Source organism: Chionomys nivalis, chromosome 12 (genome assembly GCF_950005125.1).
Source record: "Chionomys nivalis chromosome 12, mChiNiv1.1, whole genome shotgun sequence".
NCBI lineage: Eukaryota > Metazoa > Chordata > Mammalia > Rodentia > Cricetidae > Chionomys > Chionomys nivalis.
Genome location: NC_080097.1, coordinates 63,490,315 through 63,497,712, shown reverse-complemented (window position 1 = coordinate 63,497,712; position 7,398 = coordinate 63,490,315).

Below are 7,398 nucleotides of genomic sequence, written 5' to 3'. Positions count from 1 at the left end.
GTATGTTCGTTTGTTCATTTGTGTGTGGTGGAGGAAGGGGCGGTAAGAGCAGGCCCTGGCATCCATGTGGAGCCTCAGAGGACAATTGTGAAAGTCAGTTCTCCCTTTCCCCTGCGTGGGTTCCCAGGCTAGACCGCAGGGTGTTAGGACTGGCAGTAGCACCTTTATCCCTAGTTGTCTTGCTGGCCTGAACTCACTGAAACTGCAAGTTGAGTCTTGGAGACTCAAGACAAGATCTGGGATGTGAGAGTCCTGAGGCCGTGACTTAAAAGTGGTAACTGGCAGATTAATATACACTTACACTTAGTGTGCAGACACAAAGTCTGGTTCTCCGACGAAAAGTCCCTCCCCTGGCCTGTGAGTCACGTGATATCCTTTCAAGGAGAGGCAGAAAACACTGTCACAGCAGCCTCTGACCAAGCCTCTAGGCGGAACCTTAAATGAGTCTTGTGACTTCTTGTGCCTGAGTTATGAGTCTATTAAACAAACAGAGATGGTGACGACGATGATGATGGCAATATCCCTTTGGAGAGTTGTGATTCAATTATAAAAGTCATCCCTGATCCGTGCCCACACTTTTCAACTTCATTGTGAAAGTGACTTCCCTTCAGGAGGAACTGTGCTTCCTTTGCCACGTTTGGTCTGTCCTTGTGTTAGCGCACACGCATGGCGTAGTGTAGAATTTAACAGTCCTCCTGCCACCAGGGAGCCGCAGCTGTTGCTAGCTGCCATTAACCTAACAGCACGGGCGGAAGTGTTCTGCGGGCAGCCAGGCAGTAGATCCGGTGTCCACTGTTACTTTTTGTTTGTTTGCTCCTTTTGTTTTTTCAGATGGGGTTTCTCTGTGTAGCCCTGGCTGTCCTGGAAGTCATTTTGTAGACCAGCCTGGCCTGGAACTCACAAAGATCTGACTGCCTCTGACTCCTGAGTGCTGGGATTAAAGGTGTCCCACCACCTGGTACTTGTGGCATTATTATTTTTTTTAACTTTGGATGATATACTGGTAGCTTTTGTTGTTGTTTTTCTTTTTTCTTTTTGTCAGCTTGACATAAGCCACAGCCATGTGGGAAGAGGAAACTTGAGTTGAGGAAGCGCTCCCATCAGATGGCTGGCCTGTTCGTAAGCCAGTGGGACATTTTCCCCGATTAATGATTGATACAGGAGGACCCAGCCCACTGTGAGCAGTGTGCACCCTGGCAGGTGGTCCTGGGTGGCATAAGCAAGGAGGCTGGCGGGGCTGGAGAGATGGCTCAGTGGTTAAGAGCATTGGCTGTTCTTCCAAAGGACCTAAGTTCAATTCCCAGCAACCACAGGTCAGTTCACAATTGTCTGTAACTCCAGGTCCAGAATTAGATCAGCCGTCATCACACAGATATGCATGCAGGCAAAACACCAATGCATAGAGAATAAAGATAAAAGAAAAGAAAGGAGGCTGGCAAAGCCATGAAGAGCAAGCCAGTAGCAAGCAAAGATCCCCCAAGGCCTCTGCTTCAGCTCCTGACTCCAAGTGCCGGCCTCGAGTTTCTGTCCTGACTAACCTCAGGGATGGACTGACTGTAACGAGGAGCTGTAAGCTGTTTTTGGTCATAGTATTTTATCTCAGCAATAGAAAGCAAACTGATGGAGCTGATTTATTAGAAGGCAATCTCATGGTAAGGAGAAGAATGTCTGTATGCAGATGTGGTTAGAAAGAAGTAAGGCATCCTTCTCTTTTACTGGAGATAGGGTCTTGTCTTACTTTTCCATTGTTGGGAAGAGACATCACCACCAAGGCAACTTACAGATGGAAGAGTTTATTATGTCCAGAAGGTTAGTGCATGACCATCTTGTTGGGGAGCACGGCAGTAGGAAGGCAGGCATGATGCTGAAGCAGGTGGGGGCTGATGTGTTGAAACAACAACAAAAGACAGACAGAGATGTAACTGACAAGGTTGTAGGAGATCTCAAACTCCACCCCCAGTGACAGACCTTCTCCAACAAGAACACGCCTCCTATTCCTTCCCAAACAGTTCCACAAACTTGGGGACCAAGTATTCAAACATATGACCCTATGGGGCCCATTCTTGTTCAAACCACCACAGGTCTCTATATACAGCTCCAGTGGATTGCAAACTTAGAAGCTCCAAAAGGCTGAAGTCACAGGCACGCTCCATCATGCCTTGATAGGCAGATCTTACTCCAGCCATCCTGGCCTCGCTGTTGCATCCTCAAACTCCGCTGTGCGCCATCACAAGGCTTTCCGGGTTCTGTCCATTCCTTCTGTCTGGAGTATTCCTCTTGAATACCAGCATTTCTAGCTCCCTCACCAACTTTGAGCAGTCACTCAAACTCTGCCTCCCGGACTCTCCTCCATTCTTTCTTTCCCTCACGTGACTCTCAGCTGCGTAAGGGATTTGACGTATTCTCCACCTCCTTTTGCCAGAAGGCCAGCTTCACGGGGACTGGGACTTAGCTACATATTTGTTTAGTGAATGCATGATGTCTGTCAGGTAGTAAGCACTCTATCCGTGTTGACTGAAACCATTCCCTCAACATCTGGAACTCTGGTTGGCATGAAGCGTCATGGCACACAGCTGCCTCTGATGGTGGACTTCCCCAGCAGTGCCCGCTTCAGTGAGAGTAAAGAGCAGCAGGGAGAGCCGTGGTCACTGCCTGCTCCTGGTCACCTCCCACCACACAAAACTGTCAGTCTTTTAAAACCAGCTTAGCAACTCGGGAGGGGGTGAACACACAATATCTTTTCTGTAATCTTCTTTTTTAATTTTAACTATTTTTAATTAAAAAAAAATTTAAGCCAGGTGGTGGTGGCTCACACCTTTAATCCCAGCACTTAGAAGGCAGAGACAGACAGATCTCTGTGGGTTCGAGGCCAGCCTGGTCTACAAAGTGAGTTCCAGGGCAGTCAGAGCTGTTACACGGAGAAATCCTGTCTTGAAAAACCAAAAATCAAAACAAAACAAAATTTATGTTTCTAAGTTTTGCCTGAATGTGTGTTCACATACCACATGAGATCAGCTTGGGTGCATAGGCCAGAAGGCAGTTTCGGAGCCCCGGAACTAAGAGTTACAGATAGCTATGAGCTACCGTGTGGATGCCGGGAAATGAACGGGGGACCTCTGCAAGAGCAGCCAGTGCTCTTAACCATTTCTGCTGACTATGACCCCAAACCACTGATGCTCCTACTTCCACCTCCCAAGTGCTAGGATTGTGAGTATGCACTTGGTTTCTGGGGTGCTGGGACCTGAACCCAGAGCCGCAAGGGCGTGTTAGGCAAGCACTCTACCAATTAATTGAGCTACATTTCCAGATAGACTTTTCCCTGCCCTTTCTTTCTGAGACAGTGTGCCAGGCTGGTGGCCTGGAACTCACAATATAACCTGGATGGACTTCAAACTAGAGGCAATTCTCCTGCTTCAGCCTCCAAGTGCTGGTATTAAAGACAAGGGCTGACATATGGTTCCAAGAAGAAAACAGATGTATACACAACGATGTAGTTCCATTGGTACACTTGTATTACAAGAGGACAGAAACTCCTCTCAGCGGGCTTCTTTGGAGATGGGCAAAGCAACTCAAGAGAAAACAGCTGTCCTCAGCGGTTGGCTCCGAAATGGCAATTTTATTTTACTTTTTGAAATGTAGTGGCATGTGTCTGTCAGACAAATATTCAAACTGCTTCACTGAGAGCAGTAGAGAAAAGGCTTTTTGATAGAGAGCCTTGAGAGTGGACTCAAAAGGATCACAAAGAGAAGAAAACACTCTCCATCATTCCCTCAGTCTGTACTTCAGTTTACTCCCGACAGATGAGCCCATTGCTCTGTTCAGGCCGTGACACGCACCATGAAGCTGGCTGGCAGCGGCCATCGTGGGCAGTGATGGGCTGATTCTCATGCTGAGGTGAGGTCTGTTTTGGGTTTGGAGTTCTGGTCTTTGTGTGGCTTTGTTTTGTTTGAGGAAGTGTTTTCAACGGTAGCCCAGGTTGGCAGGCAACTAGGTAGCCCAGGCTATCTCTGAGCTCCAAGGTGCCCTTATGCGTCAGTCCTAAGTGTTGGGATCACAGGCATCCTGCAGTCAAAGGGACACCTGGACCCTTCAACAGAAGCCCGTTCCTCGCCTCTAGATCTGAGGCAGAACAACTCAAATGGCCAACACCTGACTCAAATTCTCCCAAACCCCATCTTTCTCCCCACGTTCTATCCTGGGTTTGGATTTTAAAAGCTGCAGAAAGGTGTCCAGAATTTTACAGTGACCTCTGAGCTCGCGCGCCTGTTCTTCGATGCCCTGCAGACCTTGCACACCCGCCAAACTTGTGTCTACGCCCAAAAGATGGCACGGCTTCAAGGCAGCCGAAACTACTGCCATACAAAGGCGACCAACTTAAGGAAGCAGCAGAGTGGCTAACAATTTCTGAAAATTCCCCTTAGATTTCCGTAAGCACCTCTATGATAACATGTGGGTATGGCCCAGAGTAGTTCCGCACTGGATACTAGCGTAGTGTATTTTGTGTGCTATGTTAGGCGAAAAAAAAAAAAAAGGCATTTTCATCTGGTTCAAGTCAAGGACAACTAACAATGTGTGTTCGTGTGCTGAGTGTCCTTTATCTTGTAATCTGCTGAATTCTCTTCTGATTAACGTGTATCCTAATATTTGAGAAAATTACCACATATAAATAGAGCTGCATCGATTGCTGCTCTCAATATGCTTTTAACCTCTTCAAAGGAGCCATTAACATCACAGTGAGAAGTGCACCGTCAAGTTCAGAGCGTGTGTGAAGGGACCGCAACTGCCTTAGCACTAGGGCTGAGCGGTTCCGCAAATTATCAAATGTTCCGATTTGTAAGCCAGGGCGTTTGATTTTGTATTTCACACTGACAGCATATTTACCTTTTAAAAACATTTGAGATCATTTAAACGTGATTTTGAATGTTTCACTTTGACTTTCAAATATACTAAACAATAATCAATACTTTGTAAAACCCGAGCAATTTGTTCCTTTACACACGCTTGTATGAATATCACACGAATAGCTCTGTTTTGCTCCATTCTGTTTTGTTTTACCAGTGCTTGGGATGCACCCAGGGCCTGTCTATGGTCGGCAAGCATTTTACAATTTGAGCCACACCCTCTGCCCACCATGTGGTATTTTGATGGAGGCCTCTGAAAAAGGCAAGAGAGCATGGTATTTTATTTTGGACTCTGGGGGAAGGGCTGTTTGCTCAAATGAGGCTCTCTGGCAAAGACAAGCACCTGTCCAGGCTATGCAGAAATCTGTGAGGAAGACATGAGAAACTCAGCCGTGGGGTCTTTAACGTCAGTGACAGAAAGCAAGGCACTCACTTGTAGTGGTCACCCAGGCCAGGGCTGCTTTAAGTGCTTCTCTGTGCCAGCCCATCTGGCTTTACCAGCTCCACCTTGAGACCTCCATCTCTCACATTGTCCGCTGACTTGGTGATTGGCTGATTGATGTGCTGGGGGCTGATCCTGGAGAAATGTGAGTGCTGGGTGAGTGTGCTACCCGTTAGCTTTAGTTCCAGGTTTTTATTTTATTTTATCGAGACAGGGTCTCTCTCTATAGTTCTGCTCCTTAGGAGCTCACTCTGTAGACCAGGCTGACAGAGATCCGCCTGCCTCTGCCTCCCAAGTGCTGGGATTAAAGATGTGCGCCACTACACTCAGTTTTAGCTCCAAGCCATTAAAAAGGTTTTCTCTGTGTAACAGCCCTTGCTGTCATTCTGTAGACCATGCTGGCCTTGAACTCACAGAGATCCGCTTGTCTCTGTCTCCTGAGTACTGGGATTAAAGGCCTGGCTTTCCACTCTGTTTTCTAACCTGGTCTTTCTCTGTTGCCCCTTTAGGCCTTGTAGGTACAATGTTTCTGTTTCAGCCTTTCAAGTAGTTGGGATCGCAGGCCTGAGCCATCAGCCATAGTTCCACCTTTCCAGAGGAAAGCATCAGATAACTAAGAGGCTTGAACCCAGGCCGTTGGGCGCTACTCTGTACTGGGACATAGCACAGTGGATAAAAGGGCTGATGTCATAGCCAAGCTGCTAGGTCTAAGTCTTGTCTGCTCCATGCTGTGCTGTGTGGCCCTGGATGTGCTCAACGCCATGGTGCTCTGCTTTCTGTTCAAAAGGACTCCAGGAATTAATGCTTGTGTTTGTTAGCACATAGCTCACAAACAATAAGGTTCTTTTTAGTTCTAATTCTCTCTCTCTCTCTCTCTCTCTCTCTCTCTCTCTCTCTCTCTCACACACACACACACACACACACACACACACACACATCCACTTACCTACCTATCAACCTATGGAGCCAGGGTAAGAAGTACACTGCATTGAGCTGGGGCATGCAGCAGCTCAGTGGAGGCTTGACCACCCACCTGCATGAGACCAGGAGTTTAGTCCATAGCTCCAGTAACAACGACAACAGTGGAACATGGGATTCTTAGTGAACTTTGCTATGTGTTTGCAGTTGTTTTAGGGCCGGAGAATTGTGTTCCAAAGCATCTGATGGGCTCGAGTGGCTCTTGTCATTAGACAATCTTTAAATTAACCTTCAGCTATGCACCAGCAGCTGTCCACGGAAGCAAATACATTATGTATTACTGTTTTGGATATTAGTTCTAAAAACACCAACCACCATTCTGAACATCAAAGCTTGCCTCCTATCAAGGGCTTGGCTATGAAGGCAAAGATTTGGCTATTCACCTCCTGACCCTGGGCCCTATCCATCTACCTGCAGAGAACTCAAAGAAGTCTCATGACCTTAGCCCCACACAGGTAGACAGTCCCCCCCTGTTGCCAAGGACACAGATTGGTGATGCTGGAATGTTTCTGCTCAGGAGGAACCCAAGACTGGAGATTGCCCTGGGACATGGCAGAGAGAGCCTGGCGCTCGTACACAACCCTGGACACAGCGACTCAGCAACTGGATGAGGCAGCTCAGAAGAGCGAGCTGGGGATGTGCTCCAACCTGGCTTGCAGATAAAGAAATCTGTTTCCAGAGACTGCAGCTGGTCCAAGTCTATTTCTCAAGCCAAGCCTCCTCTCCAAACTCCCCTTCCCCCACTGTTCTTCCAGAAGCCAGAAGCAGAAAGTCAAATGAGGAGTCTTTGGGATTCAGAAATACAGCAATGGCTTTAACGTCTTGATAGGACATCTGCACTCAGACTAACATAACCTCAGGCTTTACCCTTAAGCATCAAGGTGCAAAATACCCAAACAGTACATTCTTGGTGGGCTGCTTTTATTTTTAGATTACAGAGTTGTTTGCTTGTTTGTTTAGATCATAGAGTTAACTATTGGTTTCAATCAGGCCTTTGCACCTCTGTCCTGAGAAAGGAGACACCCCTGCTTGGTAGAGAAAGACACTGAACAGAACACGTTGCTGGTCCCAAGAGAA